Source organism: Mustela nivalis, assembly GCF_964662115.1.
Source record: "Mustela nivalis genome assembly, chromosome: X".
Lineage (NCBI taxonomy): Eukaryota > Metazoa > Chordata > Mammalia > Carnivora > Mustelidae > Mustela > Mustela nivalis.
Window position 1 is genome coordinate 36,715,186 of NC_139040.1, and position 18,324 is coordinate 36,733,509.

The following is an 18,324-nucleotide window of genomic DNA, read 5'->3' on the forward strand; positions in this document are numbered from 1 at the left end:
GCCTGGCCAGTCTCATAAGCAAGGGAATTTTCCCATGTCACCTTAGATTTTAGCCAGAGTTGGGGGAAGCTAAGTCCATTCACCAAAGGGAGGAAGGAAACACTGATTTTAAGGGCCACTATCTGAAAGAAATTGCCCTGGTGTGTGGCAGGAGAGAAAGAGTGAGCATCATTTATGGAGAAAAGTGAGTGTCTGCGTCGCTTCTGCCTTAATCCCTTCTAGCCAGGCCTCCATGTTAGGTCCTGTGAAACACAATCCATTTCCATGCACAACCTTAACAGGAAAAGCAGGTTTTGCAAAGCCCTGACGTTTTGGAGACTGCGCAGGGCAAATTAGGTAAAGTCTTTAAAACCTCAAATTTAGATAGATTCTTTAAAGCGCCACAGTCAAACAGTGACAAACTCAGGAAAAGCAAAATGGAAGGCAAAGGCATCATCTTCTCAAATTATAGCCAAAATGTCACTGATGTTTTCTCAAGTTAGTGTTTTCTTATTTAGTTTCCCTTATCTTTAATAATGGTGCCATCTGTTTTCTCTCTAAGATCAAGAATAATCACCTTTCATTTCTCTTTTATTTCCTCTTCTCAAATTACTAAATCTATCAGTTGTCTTCTATATCCCTCTCCTTTCTGGCTTGCCCTCTAGCAGTATTCTAATTTCGTCTTCTTTCCTTCCATCCAATCAACATATTTATTGAGCATCTACTCTAAGTTCAGCTCTGTGCCAGAAGCTAGATACATACTGGCAAGTAGAGTAAAGATACAGGGCACTGTCAAAGATATATTCAGGGCACTAAATGAGAAGAACATGCAGCCAAGAATACTTTATCCAGCAAGACTGACATTCAAAATGGATGGAGAGATAAAGAGTTTCAAAGACCGTCAAGGCTTAAAAGATTATGCAACCACCAAGCCGACACTGCAGGAAATATTAAGGGGGGTTCTATAAAAGAGGAAAAATCCTAAGAATAGCATTGAACAGAAATATAGAGACAATCGACAGAAAGAAACACTTCAAAGGTAACTCGATGTCAATAAAAATGTATCTATCAATAATCACTCTCAATGTGAATGGCCAAAATGTGCCCATAAAACGGCACAGGGTTGCAGATTGGATAAAATGACAGGACCCATCCATATGTTGTCTATAAGAGACCCATTTTGAACCTAAAGATACACCCAGACTGTAAGTGAAGGGATGGAGAAGCATTTTTCATGCCAATGGGCCTCAAAAGAAGGCTGGGGTAGTGTTCTCATATCAGATAAGTTAGATTTTAAACTAAAGACTGTAGTCAGAGATACAGAAGGACACTACATAATCCTTAAAGGGACTATCCACCAAGATGATCTAACAATTGTAAATATCTAGCTCCCAATATGGGAGCAGCCATTTACTTAAGAAAACTGTTAATCAAGATAAAGAGTCATATTGATATGAATACACTAATCGTAGGAGATCTTAACACGCCTCTCTCAGAAATAGATCATTGAAGCAGAAAATCAATAAAGAAACAAGAGCATTGAATGACACATTGGACCAGATGGACCTCATAGATATATACAGAACATTCCACCCTAAAACAACACAATACTCATTCTTCTCAAGTGCACAAGGAACCTTCTCAAGAATAGACCACATACTGGGTCACAAATCAGGACTCAACGGATACCAAAAGACTGAGATTATTCCCTGCACATTCTCAGATCACAATGCCTTGAAACTGGAGCTCAATCACAAGGAAAAGTTCAGAAGGAACTCAAACACCTGGAAGCTAAAGGCCACCTTGCTTAAGAATGCTTGGATCAACCAGGAGATCAAAGAAGAACTGAAACAATTCATGGAAACCAATGAGAATGAAGACACTTCAGTCCAAAACCTATGGGATACAGCAAAGGTGGTCCTAAGGGGGAAATACATAGCCATCCAAGCCTCCCTCAAAAAAATTGAAAAATCCAGAACACAGAAGCTGTCTCTATACCTTAAAGAACTGGAGAATCAACAACAAATCAAACCAACTCCACACATAAGAAGGGAAATCATCAAGATTAGAGCTGAGATCAATGAGGTAGAAACCAGAGATACAGTAGAACGTATCAATGAAACTAGAAGCTGGTTTTTTGAAAGAATCAATAAGATCGATAAACCATTGGCCACATTAATCCAAAAGAAGAGAGAAAGCCCAAATTCATAAAATTATGAATGAAAAGGGAGAGAACACAACTAACACCAAGGAAGTAGAAACAATCATCAGAAGTTATTATCAACAGTTATATGTCAATAAGCTTAGCAACCTAGATGAAATGGATGCATTCCTGGGAAACTATAAACTCCCAAAATTGAACCAGGAAGAAATCAACAACCTGAATAGACCAATATCTAGTAACGAGATTGAAGCAGTGATCAAAAACCTCCCAAAAAACAAGAGCCCAGGACCTGATGGATTCCCTGGGGAATTCTACCAAACTTTCAAAGAAGAAATAACACCTATTCTCCTAAAGCTGTTTCAAAAAATTGAAGCAGAAGGAAAACTCCCAGACTTTTTCTATGAAGCCAGCATTACCCTGATCCCCAAACCAGGCAAAGACCCTACCAAAAAGGAGAATTTCAGACCAATATCCCTGATGAATATGGATGCTAAGATTCTCAACAAGATCCTAGCCAACAGGATCCAACAGCACATTAAAAAGATTATCCACCATGACCAGGTGGGATTCATCCCTGGGTTACAAGGGTGGTTCAACATTTGCACATCAATCAATGTGATACAACAAATTAATATGAGAAGAGAGAAGAACCACATGGTCCTCTCAATTGATGCAGAAAAAGCATTTGACAAAATCCAGCATCCATTCCTGATTAAAACGCTTCAAAGTATAGGGATAGAGGGAACATTCCTGAACTTCATCAAATGTATCTATGAAAGACCCACAGCAAATATCATCCTCAATGGGAAAAAGCTTGCAGCCTTCCCGTTGAGATCAGGAACGAGACAAGGATGCCCACTTTCACCACTCTTGTTCAACATAGTATTAGAAGTCCTAGCAACAGCAATCAGACAACAAAGAGAAAGAAAAGTTATCCAAATTGGCAATGAAGAAGTCAAACTCTATTTGCAGATGACATGATTCTTTATATGGAAAACCCAAAAGACTCCACCCCCAAACTACTAGAACTCATACAGCAATTCAGCAACGTGGCAGGATACAAAGTCAATGTGCAGAAATCAGTGACTTTCTTATACACTAACAATGAAAATACAGAAAGGGAAATTAGAGAATCGATTCCATTTACTATAGCACCAAGAACCATAAGATACCTGGGAATAAACCTAACCAAAGAGGTAAAGGATCTGTACTTGAGGAACTACAGAACACTCATGAAAGAAATTGAAGAAGACACAAAAAGATGGAAGACCATTCCATGCTCTTGGATCGGAAGAATAAACATTGTTAAAATGTCTATACTGCCTAGAGCAATCTATACTTTTAATGCCATTCCGATCAAAATTCCACCGGTATTCTTCAAAGAGCTGGAGCAAATAATCCAAAAATTTGTATGGAATCAGAAGAGACCCCGAATCACTAAGGAAATGTTGAAAAACAAAAATAAAACTGGGGGCATCACGTTACCAGATTTCAAGCTTTATTACAAAGCTGTGATCACCAAGACAGCATGGTACTGGCATAAAAACAGACACATAGACCAGTGGAACAGAGTAGAGAGCCCAGATATGGACCCTCAACTCTACGGTCAATTAATCTCCGACAAAACAGGAAAAAATATACAGTGGAAAAAAGTCTCTTCAATAAATGGTGCTGCAAAAACTGGACAGCTATATGTAGAAGAATAAACTCGAGCATTCTCTTACACCGTACACAAAGATAAACTCAAAATGGATAAAAGACCTCAACGTGAGACAGGAATCCATTAGAATCCTAGAGGAGAACATAGGCAGTAACTTCTTCGATATCAGCCACAGCGACTTCTTTCAAGATACGTCTCCAAATGCAAAGGAAACAAAAGCAAAAATAAACTTTTGGGACTTCATCAAAATCAAAAGCTTCTGAACAGCAAAGGAAACAGTCAAAAAAACAAAGAGGCAACCCACAGAATGGGAGAAGATATTTGCAAAGGACAGTACAGACAAAAGTTTGATATCCAGGATCTGTAATGAACTCCTCAAACTCAACACACACAAAACAGGCAATCATATCAAAAAATGGGCGGAAGATATGAACAGACACTTCTCCAATCAAGACATATAAATGGCTATCAGACACATGAAAAAATGTTCATCATCACTAGCCCTCAGGGAGATTCAAATTAAAACCACATTGAGATATCACCTTATACCAGTTAGAGTGGCCAAAATTAACAAGACAGGAAACAGCATGTGTTAGAGAGGATGTGGAGAAAGGGGAACCGTCTTCCACTGTTGGTGGGAATGCAAGTTGGTGCAGCCACTTTGGAGAACAGTGTGGAGATTCCTCAAGAAATTAAAAATAGACCTTCCCTATGACCCTGCAATTGCACTCCTGGGCATTTACCCCAAAGATACAGATGTCGTGAAAAGAAGGGCCATCTGTACCCCAATGTTTATAGCAGCAATGGTCGCCAAACTATGGAAAGAACCAAGGTTCCCTTCAACGGACGAATGGATAAGGAAAATGTGGTCCATATACACTATGGAGTATTATGCCTCCATCAGAAAGGATGAATACCCAACTGTTGTAGCAACATGTACGGGACTCGAAGAGATTATGCTGAGTGAAATAAGTCAAGCAGAGAGAGTCAATTATCATATGGCTTCACTTATTTTTGGAGCATAACAAATAGCATGGAAGACATGGGGAGTTAGAGAGGAGAAGGGTGTTGGGGTAAATTGGAAGGGGAGGTGAATCATGAGAAACTATGGACTCTGAAAAGCAATCTGAGGGGTTTGAAGTGGTGGGGGGGTGGGAGGTTGGGGTACCAGGTGGTGGGTATTATAGAGGGCACGGATTGCATGGAGCATTGGGTGTGGCGAAAAAATAATGAATACTGTTATGCTGAAAATAAATAAATTAATAAAAAAAAGGATACAGGGTGGGGCTCCTGGGTGGCTCAGTGGGTTGAAGCCTCTGCCTTCGGCTCGGGTCATGATCCCAGAGTCCTGGGATCAAGCCCCATATCGGGCTTTCTCCTCAGCAGGGAGCCTGCTTCCTCCTCTCTCTGCCTGCCTCTCTGCCTCCCTGTGATCTCTGTCTGTCAAATCAATAAGTGAAATCTTTATCTTAAAAAAAAAAAGGATACAGGGCACTGTCAGACTATATTGCATCTTTATGCAAGTTACAAAGAGAATCCTTTTACTTAAGAGACTTTACCACCATTTGCCAGAAAATCCTTGTGAATTCACTCCTTTCGGTGCAGCAAATTTGTGCAGTACCCTCTACAACCGTACATGGCATGCATAGCAGCAAAGATTGTTTCTTTGCTCTTATGGAACTTAAATTCTACCAGAGAAGGCCAATGATAAACAAAGAAATAAAAATTGTTACAATGTCAGTACTATGAAGAAAATAAAGAACTAAGATAAGAAACAAGATAGGAAATAAGGACAGCATTTAGATCAGGTGGTTGGGAAGGCCTCTCTGAGTGACATTTATGCTCAGACTTGGAAGATGAAAAAGAGCCATCCATGCAAAACTCCTGAAGGGAGAGCATTCTGGACAGAAGAAAAAATTCAGGGGCCTTACACAAGGAAGAGCTCAGAACATTCGAGGCATCTGAGGATCTGTAGCTGGCCTGTAGTGATAGTAGTCAACCCTGTCTGGAGATGAGGCTGGAGAAGGGAACCGGGTTCAGACCATATAGGACCTTCAAAGCTGTGGGCTGGAGTTTGTATTCAGTTTCTAAGTACCTTGGGAAACCGCTGGAAAGTTATGAGCTGGGCATAACATGAACCAGTGGATGTTTTAAAAGACCTCATTGGCTGTTGCATCTATACTTGATTGGAGGGAGGCAGCAAAGCAAGGGGAGAGGCCAGGCAGAAGGGGAGTGCAGTAGCCTGTCTTAATGTGAGAGGGCAGGTGCCTGTTTTGGGGACAGAGTAGAGAATAGTGGTTCAGACAGGAGCCTCTGGAACCAGGCTGCCTTGGCTCTAAGCCCAGTCCTGCTGCTTCCTAGCTGGATAATCATGAGCAGTGCATTCAGTCTTTCTAACAATCTTTACAGGGAGAATGTTGTTAGCACCTACTTCCAAGTGCTTATGAGGTTTCAATGAGATCATGCAGGAAAATGACCTAGCACCACGTCTTGTATAGGGTGAGGACTCCAGAATGAGAAACAGACCAATCTGAAATATATTTAGGGCATTGTTTTTTGACCATGGGTGTTTATTGGAATTACCTTGATAGGTTTATGTTCAGGCTGGGGGTGGAGGGTGAGGGAGGTGATTTCAATGTGCAGCCAAAGTTGAGAAGCACTGAGTTAGAGATGGCGGGGGGAAATGATAGGATTTACTGAGAGGGGATTGGTAGATGACTCCTGTACACTACTACTAGCTTCATCTTGCAGAAAGATAACCTTAGCCATACTATACCTCTACTCAGAAGTCTTTGTGCTGGGGCACCTGGCTGACTCAGTTGCTAGAGCATGTGACTCTTGATCTTGGGGTCATGAGTTCAATCCCCATGTTGGGATAGAGCTTATTTTAAAAAAACGTATTTGTGCTGATACATACTGTTCTAACAAAGGCCAGTCATTTTTTTTTTCTTGAAAGAGAGAGAGAGTGTGTGAGCATGCAAGTGGGATAGGTACAGGGAGGGGCAGAGGGGGAGAGAGAGGGAATCCTAAGCAGGCTCCATGCTCAGTGTGGAGCCCAATGTGGAGCTTGATCTCATGACCCTGCGATCATGACCTGAGCCGAAATCAAGATTAGGGCATTCAGCCGACTGAGCCACCTGGGCACCCCACCAGTCACAGTTCTAAATACTTTATTGACATTAACTCATTTACTCCCATAATGACCCTATGTGATGAGTATGATGAGTATTCCCATTTAATGGATGATGAAACTGAGGCAGAGAGAAGTTAATAGCCTTGTTTAAGGTTATGTAGCTATTGAGTCCAGATGCCAGGCTCTTCCCCACTTTATTCTGCTGCTGAAAAGAATGGCTCCCTGTTGCCAGGGTTACACACCAACCCCTGCCTCAGACAGTGAAGGCCTTCTATCCAGTAGCTTCAACTTATCTTTCTAGGTCTACATTCTTCAATTCACACACCTTGGGTTCCACTCCCAGTGTCCCTGTGCTCTTTGTGTCTTTGTGTCTTCACTCTACCCCCTCAAGATTTCTCCAACTGTAGTGTGCTTCAAAATCACCTGGAGAACTTTCAGATCCTCAGACAACAGTTGCGTGATTCAACAGCTTTGGGGTAGGGTCCTGGGATGTGCATGTCAGCAGGCCCCACTGTACACTCAGAGGCTGGTGGTCCATAGATTCCTCTTTGAGAATCCATTCCTGAGACCAAATGGATGACTGGAGGCGGCCCCGAATAGTCGTTTCTGTTTGATTTTAGTGCACTTAAATTTAGCATATTAAAAGTCTGAATCCTGGAAGCAATAGAAAAGTAACAAATGTCACTCTCTGAAGGGTCAGAGTATCTACTTCCAACCATTGGGTAACCAACTTTGAGACAAATGTATGACAGCCATTTCATGGGAAGGAACTGGGAGGTCAAGAGAACAAAATGGCTGCCTATTTAAGAACTGCACATGTACAGCTAGACCTTAGAGGAGAGAAGATTGCCTCTTTCTGGAAAAGCCTTTCCCTTCCATCTCTGCCTTTGGAAATCCTACAGGTTTCTCAAGACGTAGCTCAAACACTGCCTCCATAGATTCTGACACAGGTGGTCCTCTGGGTGCATTATGATAAATACTAGATGGAAGGCCTTTCTCTCTTCTCTGCCTTCTGTCTGCCATCCCTCGTTTCTCCAGCCCAAATTCCTGTTTATCCTGCTTATCCAAAGACTAGCCCATCTGCCACCTCCTCCGAAAGTGTTTTTTTTTTTAAAGATTTTATTTATTTATTTGACAGAGAGAAATCACAAGTAGATGGAGAGGCAGGCAGAGAGAGAGAGGGAAGCGGGCTCTCTGCTCAGCAGAGATGCGGGACTCGATCCCAGGACTCTGAGATCATGACCTGAGCCAAAGGCAGCGGCTTAACCCACTGAGCCACCCAGGCGCCCCAGTGTTTTGTTTTTTTAATCCTATAAGTTAGGAGTAAACCTCCTTCCTTTCCGAGACTCCTCAGCCTTTACTGGGTGCTGCTCCTGTAGCATTAATCACTTTGTTACCTTTTTTTTTTAATTTATTATGTGTACTCATGTCTTACCTCCAGAGCAATTCTGAGCTCCTTAAGGCAGGAACTATTCCTGGTTCATCTTTTCTTCCCCCTCCCTGCTCTAGGTACAGAGTAAGCACTCTTTGAATGAATGCATGCTAGCTTGGAAATACTGCCAAAGTTATAGTTTGAATTAGATACAACTAACATATGATATTATTCCTGTGTTTTCTGCCTCTGAATTACCAATAGACTGTGGTAGGGGTGGTACTTGCTGTCCATTGGTTCATGGTCAGTAGGAAATTACACTGTGTCATTTCTGATCCCCAACTGGTTTTTCCTCCCCCATTGCCCTTCAGGACACTGTAAGTAATATTTTTTCTAGGAAGAAATGAATTTGGGGCACCTGAGTGGCTCAATCGGTTAAACTTCTGCCTTCGGCTTAGGTCATGATCCCAGGGTCCTGGGATCGAGCCCCACATTGGACTCCCTGCTCAGCAGGAAGCCTTCTTCTCCCTCTCCCTCTGCCTGCTGCTCCCTTTGCTTGCGTGTGCCAGCGCTCGCTCTCTCTCTCTCTCTGCCAAATAAATAAATAAAATCTTTAAAAAAAAAAAAGGAAGAAATGACCTTGTTCTGAGTACCATTGTATGCTCATCCCTTTTCCTATGCTCTTTCCAGAGGTCCTCACAAGCCAGTGTGGATTTAGCCACAGCCTGATTTGGTTTGTGCTCCAAGAAGACCCTGGATCTTTCTCTCGGGCTTTCTCACAGTGTGTGTGTCTGTACACCAGTACAGCTATGACATTTAAGCCAGAAAAGATGGGTATTTTGTTCCTCATCTCCCTACCCATCTTTGCCCCAATGTCATTTGAGTCTGCTCCGAAGGGAAGAGAGTCTGTATGGAGCCGAGGTGTTCATAGTTGCTTGCATAACAATCCAGTTCCTATAATCCAGTTGTCGGGCTGAGGTTACTTTGTTTGGGGAAAGGGATACGGTGAGAAATCTAAACTGAAGAACAATTCGTAAGAGAAAGGAAACTACCAAAAAGACATGTTATTGCCTCTGGGAGACATGTGTGGGGCAGCAGACATAGACCCTGAAGCCACAAGGACTCAGATTTGATGTTATGGAGCGATCTGCTTGTCCCCATAGAACTTTGGTTTTTTGCTTCTTTTCAGCCCTGAAAATGGAGATTATAGTAAGTGTCACCCATGGAAAGGTTGTAAAAATTAACCGAGATGATGTGGAGACCTAGTGGAAAGTCTTATACAGACTTACTGCTTCATTTGAGACAATGATCATATTTCATATATAATATTATTGTATTTATTAGCCCAGGGTTAATACGATTGCACGCTCTCCTCTATGTCTGAGAGTCTTGCCTTTTTTTCTTTACTTAATCTCCACACATAGAATTTCATTTCTCATCCCTCTTGTGTTAACAGATCCTGGGACTCGCCATCTTCTCAACACGACCCTTGTCACAGTTTAAATTTCTTTCCTTTTATGATGCCCTCAGAAGTGACAGATAAAAGCAAGCTCCGGCCGATCATGCGCGGTCCCTTCACACACCTGCCAATTCGCGAAGTTCTTTCTCCGCGATCTCTCCTCCAGCCGAAATAAATCCTTCACTTTCATCTTTCCCTGTGAAGGCTCAGTCCTCGCTTACATAAAACTGATGCTTTTCTCTCTGCCCCTAATTTCTTTACATCTTTCAGTTGTGTAGAATGTGATTGAATGTCCTTTGAAGTGCTAATTTTGGAAGCACCTCGTTATTTTTTTTTTCCTGCTGAACCGAAGTTTTTACAAAGGTCTGTCTTGCATAAGCATATTACTCACACAGCAGGGAATGCAGACACCCTTCTCCCCTATGCTGACCACCCTAACTGCAGAAAAAATACTGCAGAAGAAATAACCTTTTGAGTGCTGAATTTGCAGATGTTCACATAAAGGGCCGCATGGAAACAGCTCTCTGTGCCTTCCCCAGACACGGTACATGTCTCTCTTCCTGGGTCATGTGGCAACATTAGCTGCAAACTGGATCTCAACCCCAGCCTCAGGGATATCGGCCTGTCCTTGGGGCTTGAGGCAGGTCAAGAGGGCATTGACAAGGGGCATGTCCTTGCTGGAACTTGAGCAAATCTCATCTGGACTGGAAGTGGCATGCAAACAGCCGCTGGAACCTGAAGGGAAACTTGATCAGAAGAAAAATCTTGTATGACTGCCACATTCTGGGCAGGCAGGCCTCAAACCCAAACCCACCCCCCTCCTGCTTCCCTCTACTCCTTATCATTTCTGTTTCCTGTCTCCTGCCTATCTTGCCAAAGCAAAGGGAAAGGCTATGTACTTGGACTCTAGACAAAGGAGAGGTTTTGGGGGGAGGTAGGCTTTTGGCTGTATTAAGAGCCAAACCTGATTAGACGGTGTACATACATAGTACTTACTCTGTGGCAGGCAGTGGTCTAAGCACTGATGTGTGTGATAACCTCACTTAATCCTCCCAACAAAGTTAGAACAATTATTAACCCCATTTTACAGATAAGGAGACTGAGGCAGGGAAGTTACGTGATTGGCCCAAGGATATGTGGCAGTGAGTGGCAGAGCTAGAATTTGAACCTTGTCAACCTAGCTCTAGAGTCCCAAACTCTTACACTCCCTGGTGGGAGCCATTCATGGGAACGCAACAAGGGACTTTTCCTAAGGCAAGGGAGTAGAGGGGGAGAGAGAACATGCTTGACATGTTGGCACTTAATCTTAGAAGAGTAACCACACTGCCCAGCTCCTCCCATTCTGGCCTCAGCCTACCCGCTCAGAACCAGCAGGGGACATCTTTGTCCAGAAATACCTACCTTCTTTCACCCTTCTTCACCCTTCTGGAGCACCCACCAAGTACCCAGTGCTGTGTGGGTGCTGGAGATACAGTGGTGAACGAAACGAACAGGGGACCTCGCCTAGTGGATTGTAGTGCAGAAGACACATTTATCAAATAGATAATATCAAATAATATCAAATATCAAGTAGATACAAAACGGCAACTGTGCCACGTGCTATAGAGAAAGGGGTTGGAAAAGCTAGTAATGAAAAGGGGTCGACCTTGTGAGGGAGGTGAAAGAAGACTCCCCGGACTGTCTCTCCAGCCTCAACACACACCACATTCCTTTTCACTGCCTGTGAGAGAGGAGGGACTCGAAGTTTAGGGACATAGCTAATGGCAATCTTAAACTCCCAGGATCCTTGACTTCTGCTTTCCCTGTGAAACTGGCCACCTCGGGCTGTAGGAGTGTCTATAACTGTCTTTCCTCCATTGTACATGTGCATACTACTCTAGTCCAGGCTTTTCTTCTTACAGAACTACTTGGTCGTGTTGGTCAGTGCCCACCATGTCTTAGCACATTATCCAAGGTCCACAGATTGTTTTTAAAGACACTCTATTAGGCAAGCTGACGCTCCCTGAACCCACTACTCATCCTTGTTTCTCTTGACACCAACCCACACACACCTTCTACTCCAGACTGGCTATTCTCTTTGTCCTAAAATATGCCAAGTTCCTTCCCACTTTCATTCCTGTTATGTGCCTCTATTAGCTCTCACAAGCTTGGAATAGCTTCCCTCCTCTCTTCTTACGGATTTTGACCCTACCCATCTTTCAAGAGCCCAGGCTGAGTTGTGCCCCTTCCAAAGAGCCTGACCCGATAACTCGAGTCCTCCTTGAGCTCCTTCTTGGACCACTTTCAGGGCTTAGTCTGGTTTATAGAGTCCAACATTTAAATATTTTCTTATATTTTCCATTGTTTCATGGATCTTGCTTCCTTAACTGGAAAAGGAACACCTTCTTCCTCTGTGTCCTGTAGCACAGAGTTAAGCATTTCTTGTGGTTGATTTATTAAATAGAAAAAGCTACAGACATGAAAAGCTCTTGACAGCACTCCATGTGTAGTCCTAGCTAGGGAGGCAGGAGAGATGACTGAACTCCCAACATACTCAACCCAAGCTCATTTATCCAACACATTTGCAAAGAGCTAAAGGAAACAACTGAATCTCATTTCATGAAATTGAGGTATTTCTATGAACATCCACGAGGTAACTGAAAACAGAAGCAACTGTTTAAAAGCAGTTTGTCAGTACTCAAGAGAAGTGCCATTGTACCTAAGACTCATGATTTATCTTTGCAAAACAGCAAAATTACACCTGTGATGCTATCTTGGCTGGGATGTGGAGATCATGAGGGAAGTGATGCACAAGGTAGTTCATTTTATTTTTAACATCATAAAAATCTACCCAAGTTTTCAAAGTTCTCAAAATCAAACAAAACTGGAGAAAATAACAGCACCTCCAAATATAGACACTCATGTATTGGTCTAGCGTTGTTTTTGGTTTGGTCCACATTTTCTGCAGAAACACTACCATCAGTGGGTCATAATGATAAGGAAGGAAATATCATTAATGAGACACATTTCTCAAAAAAAAAAAAAATGAACTCCATCGTTTATGGTTTTTGAGTTGCTGTGCTCCTCCCTAAACTTCAAACTGTGCTGAAACACTCTGATCTTTTCAGAGTGACAGAAGAGTCTGACCACTGTTAATGAGCCTTGTTCTTGGGTGAACCATTCATGTTCATGAAGAAAGGATCATCTGAGAGATATCTCACCCTTGGCCTTCCTCTCTTCTTCTAAATCCCCACTAAGGGCTGTCTTTTTCCATGGACACTTTCCAGCTTGTTTTTGTTCTCTCTCCCCTGTGCTCAGAATTCATCTTCACGTGCTTACTAATACTCCCAGAACTCCCAACCTTGGTGGTCATTGTGTTCCTTCTGGGCATGTCTCTTATATCTAACATGTTTCTTCATAGAAAGCCCTTCAGACCATGGATGACACAACATTGACTTTCATACTGAGTTTAACAAATGAATAAACCCAAATCTTAACTGGCCGTGTGGAATAAATGCCCCCATCCTGTTCTGGGATTGGAGCATTTTTCATGTTTATAGGCGTCTGGTTCTACCATAAAAATAAAGAATTTCCAGCGAGCACGTCAGAACAAATATTTCTTCACAGGTTAAAGTCACTCTTCCTTCAGCCCTGTCCTTCTAACTACTCCAAGGGGTGCCATGACTGCCCAGAAACACTGCCTGTGTCCATTATTCTCATTGGAATAGTCTTCATGAGCCTAGACCCCAGTATTTCTAGAACTTAGTCCCAATTGTCAACTGACAGCATAAAGAGAGAAAAAAGAAATGCGAGCAAAAGGAGCTATGTTATGCAGGGGAAGTCAGATTTCAATATTACCTACATTATAACTTTAAGAACTTACCAATTCCAAGTCTCCATAGCCTGGGCAAGCAGACAGTGGATACCAGGATCCAGTTATTCTAGCAAATTACTGGAATGACTATATCCATTTACACCTTGGCTTTAGCCATTAAAACCAGCCCCATGTTCCCTACTCCCGCCAGACATCCAGGTCTTTTTTTGGATATAGGGCCAGGTAGCTAATGCAGTATCTGTGGATAGAAGGACCTTAAACTGCTTTCTGACTGCTTGCCATTCATTCCTAGGTTGACCAGCAGTAAACGTTGCTAGATCTCTGAGCTCCTCTTCTCCATCCGCTTGTTATTTTTCCATGTATGGATGTGGTAGCTCAGGATTCTCTCTTTTTTTTTGGGGGGGGGGGTACTTGGACTTTGACCACTCCACGTTAGGACCATAAAATTGCACTCTCTCCCAATGAAGCAGATATCTGTCCTCATTTTAAGCCAAGAAAAAATAACGGATTTCGTTAAAACTCAAATGCCTCTTTGACAAAGAGGAAAATAAGGAGATGACTAGGAGAGAATCTTAGCCAGTTCAGAAGGAACGAGCTGAAAACATCCTTGTGGCCTTTTTTTTTTTTTTTTTCCTGCATCCAAGATCCTGGCTTTCAAAATGGAATGATTTCGAAATGAAAGGATTCCCTTTCCTACGTGCAGGCATAAATGTTTTTGTTACTGCTGGGCTTCGTTTGTTTGTTTAATCCAGAGCCTTTCCTTGATAGCTACCACGCATGCTCATGGAACTCCTTAAGTTGGGTTTTCCCCAGGGCTGAGCTACTCTTGAGGAGAAGGAGGAAGAAGCAGAGGGAAAGGATGGGAAGAAGAGGGGGAATAACACTTGGTGGGCCAGGCCCTGTTCTAAGCTCTTTGCGCACACTAATCCATTTCCTCCCACCGCTCTCCGGGCTAGGTTGTATTGTCCCCATTTTAGCAATAAGGACACTGAGGCTCAGAGAGGTTCATCACTTGCCCGAAGTCACACAGGCAAAAAGGGACAGAGTCAGGTTTTGGACTCAGGTAGTCTGGCTGGTGTGGGCTGTTCTCTTAGCCATGACTGTTCTGTTGCCTCTCAACTTGGGGATGTGGAGCAACTGTGGGGACTCTGAACTCTGAGGCTACTGGAAGGAGCAGACTTCGTGACAACTCTGCTCCCCAGGGCCCGATATGGTAATGCTTCCATTAGAGTTATTGGGATGACTCAAAGACCCCATTTCTAACTATCAGCTTGGATCTCCATAGCCATTGAAAGAGCAGAGTGTGGCTTGTGGGTATCATCCAGCTAATAGCTTCTCTTTGGCCTCCCTCATGATTGGCTCTCACAAGCACTGGCCACTCCCATAATGCTCTTTTTAAAAGGTATGTATTTCTGACTTTCCTGGATAAATGCTTTTGTACTCCTCTTCAGATTTGGCTAGCTACTCTTGGCAGGAGTTCCCCCTTGTCTATGTCTCTGTGTTTCTCAAGCAGATAGTTTGTTGAAAATGCTAAGAGCTTGTATTGACAGCCCAAACAATAAAGTGCTTTATTTGACAGCAGAGTATTTTCTAGAACACATGACCATCTACAAAACACTGGAGGACTTCTTGTAGTACTATATATCGTTGATAGCTGAAAGGGCTACTAGTGGGGAATCATTTTACCAGAGTTCTTCAAAGCTTCACTCAAATTTCAGCATGCCTGCTCCCTCTCAACAGTATTTAGAGAATTAGATGTTTGGCAGAGGACCCCCATCGAGTCATCTGCTTCTACTCTGTCTTTCATCTCCAGCTTGGGTATTCTCTCCCGGCTATCAAGTGGCCCATCCCAGAACCTGGCACGTAGTAGGTGGAGATGTCACGATCACTTTCTTCCTCTCCACTCTCCCCTGATTTCCCTCAAAAGCCCTTTAACTATTTGCCCTGATTCTGCTGATTTCGACGCGTTTCTCTCAAAGTATAGAGATCACTTTCCCTTGTCACAGGGATCATGTCCCCGCCCACCCTGGTCTCAGGGATTCATTTCATTGCCATGTGCCTTATGATTAGAGTGACTACATATCTTCCCATCCAAACCAAGACACTTTTGAAAGTGAGAGGGCCATCTTAGTAATTATGTCTGCCAGAAAAAGGCATGAAAGTGGGCTGTCCCACATGCATCAGGACCTATGGGACATGTTATGTATGATGTTGTGTGTGGTTCAGATGTGACCACATGCTGGCGTAGTTTTGCTTTCTGAGGCTTATCTTCATGGGTTTCTAATAATCTCATTGTACACTTAGTCCTCTCGAAAGGAGAGGGTTTACTTCTGTGACCTACTCAGGCTAACCAGAGATTAATGGAAGCAATGGGAGTTATAAACAGTCTGAATTGTAGCCCAGCTTTTGACCATTTTTCAAATGCTTGTTCTTCATTTCTTTCATTACCAGAAAGCCAAGCCATTTTAGCTCCATAGGGTACCACTCAGAATATAATTGAGGTTTGAATAAACAACACATGTGGCTTTTAAGGTTAAATGAATATTGTTTGACATACAGTACACTAGAGTTGTTTTTCATTTTGGTTTTAAAAATTGGTTAAAATTACATCTTGTTGCTTCTCGGAATTAACTAGAATCCATCTGTCTCCATTAGAATCAGTGTGTGTTTTTTTTTTGTTTTGTTTTGTTTTGTTTTTTCTTTTCTTTTCTTTCTTTCTTTCTTTTATTTTTTTTTTTTAGATAAAGCCCTGGCTGAAAAAAAGTTTCCTCTTACTCAAGACAATTTGCCCAGCAAATCAGGGAGAAAAAAAAAAAAAGCAACAGAATAGGTTTTAGGGCACTGCTGCTAATATTTTCTTTGATGTATTTTGTCCCATAGATATATCTGAGATATATCTAAACTATAGTACCTAAGATTCTAAACAGACAGACCTATTATCAGCAATCCAGACGGATTTGGCCCAGGTCACAGCTGAACAAAATGTGAATACCAAAGAAGATTCTTCCAATTTAACTATGGTTTAAATGATAAAGAATGACTCCTTACATACAGAACACTCCAGCTTAGAGAATGCCATTTCGATGGCATCAGAAGCTCAGTCATTTCTACTTGAGAGGATATGTACACGAGTAATGGTTCCAGGAGCTTTTAACTGAAGTGAAATGATTTCAACTGAGGCACGCATGTGTGCCTGCAAATGCTTAGGTGTTGTGACACATTTCTCTGAACTTGGGTTATAGGACATTAGTCCTCTGCTCCCATGCCATCTGATCTCTCTGTTCACTTAACAGGGACTACTTGCTTCAGAGTTCTACGTGGAAACAAAAAAAAAGTAAAGTATTTCAGGACACTATCTAAAAGCCCTTTCAAGACTCTAGGGTCTTAATGCAATAAATGGAACTTCTCAAAAGGTCATGCTAAGTAAACCTTCCATGTCAGTACCAACCATTAAATCTATGTTTGTGAAGGACGTGTTTGGTGATGAGAGCTCTTCTCTTATCTTTCCTTTGTGATTTATTCTCTTTGGGCTACTTAGATTGGGCCCCAAAACACATTCCATGGCTTTTCCATTTTGTTCTGCCATTTGCTGGTGAATCTCTTCTGGTTTCCAGTCTTCTCTTGGGTCCCCTATTTTCATCTGGCTCATGACAAAGCTTGGACTCGCCACACTGCCAGTGAAAAGGGACCAAGTACATTTAAGTTCATCCCTATTCATTCACTTCAAGGGCAGTGCCATTTCCCAGCTGTTCAGATTTGCAAGCCTAGCATCTTTTGATTTTAAAAAAAATTTTTAATATTTATGTATTTACTTTAGAGAGAGAGAACAGGGAAGGGGCAGAAAGAGAGGGAGAGAGGATCCTCAAGCAAACTCCCCTCTGAGCATGGAGCCTGACAGATGCAGGGCTCAATTCCCGGAACCTGAGATCGTGACCTGAGCTGAAATCAAGAGGCAGACATTTAACCAACTGCACCACCCAGGCGTCCTCCCCTCCACCCATGACCATAGCATCCTTTTACACTATTTTCTCTTTTGCCATCCTCATCTTTTATCAGATCACCCATCAGGATCATATCATTGCCTTTTTATCTGAAGTAGTCTGATTTGCCCCTTCCCCATGATTTCAGAGATTCTCAGGGCTTGTCACATATTACTACAAACAACCTCCCAGATTCCGGTTGCCCCCCAGGTAGGAGACACTCCATCTTCAGGAGAAGCTGCCATAAATCACCATCTTTTACTGTAGGAATCTCTACATAAAAATTGGTTACAGGATAAAATGTGAATTCTTCAGCGTCTTTCTGAAGTCACACAGCAATTATTTACCACCTTTATTTACCTTTATTTACATCAACGACCAGGCTTCTCCCCTCCCTCTCTCCTTCCTTGACTCACATTCCTCTTCACCCCTCCTCCTTTCTTTCCACCATCCCCATTTCTCTTGTTTCACACCTGAACTCTCTACTCCAGCCACACCTTGCAGGCTGTCTTCAGTGTGTTCCTTGCCATTTCCAAAGCTCTGAGAGAACATGAGAGGGGGGAGGGCCCGAGGGAGAAGCAGACTCCACACTGAGTGGGGAGCCCAATGTGGGGCTCGATCTGGCAACTCCAGGATCATGACCTGAGCAGAAGGCAGATGCTAAGCCGAATGAGCCATCCAGGTGCCTCTCTCCCAAGCACATCTTGATGATTCATAATTTTTTTCCCATGAGATGATCTTTAAATCATGAAGGGTTAAAGCC

General features: G+C 42.6%; 1 protein-coding gene across 9 annotated transcripts in view; it reads left to right on the plus strand.

The window, feature by feature from the left end:
* The window catches only part of CHRDL1 (chordin like 1), a 119,978-nt gene that overhangs the window by 75,964 nt on the left and 25,690 nt on the right, over nucleotides 1-18,324 (plus strand). The window lies entirely within an intron of this gene.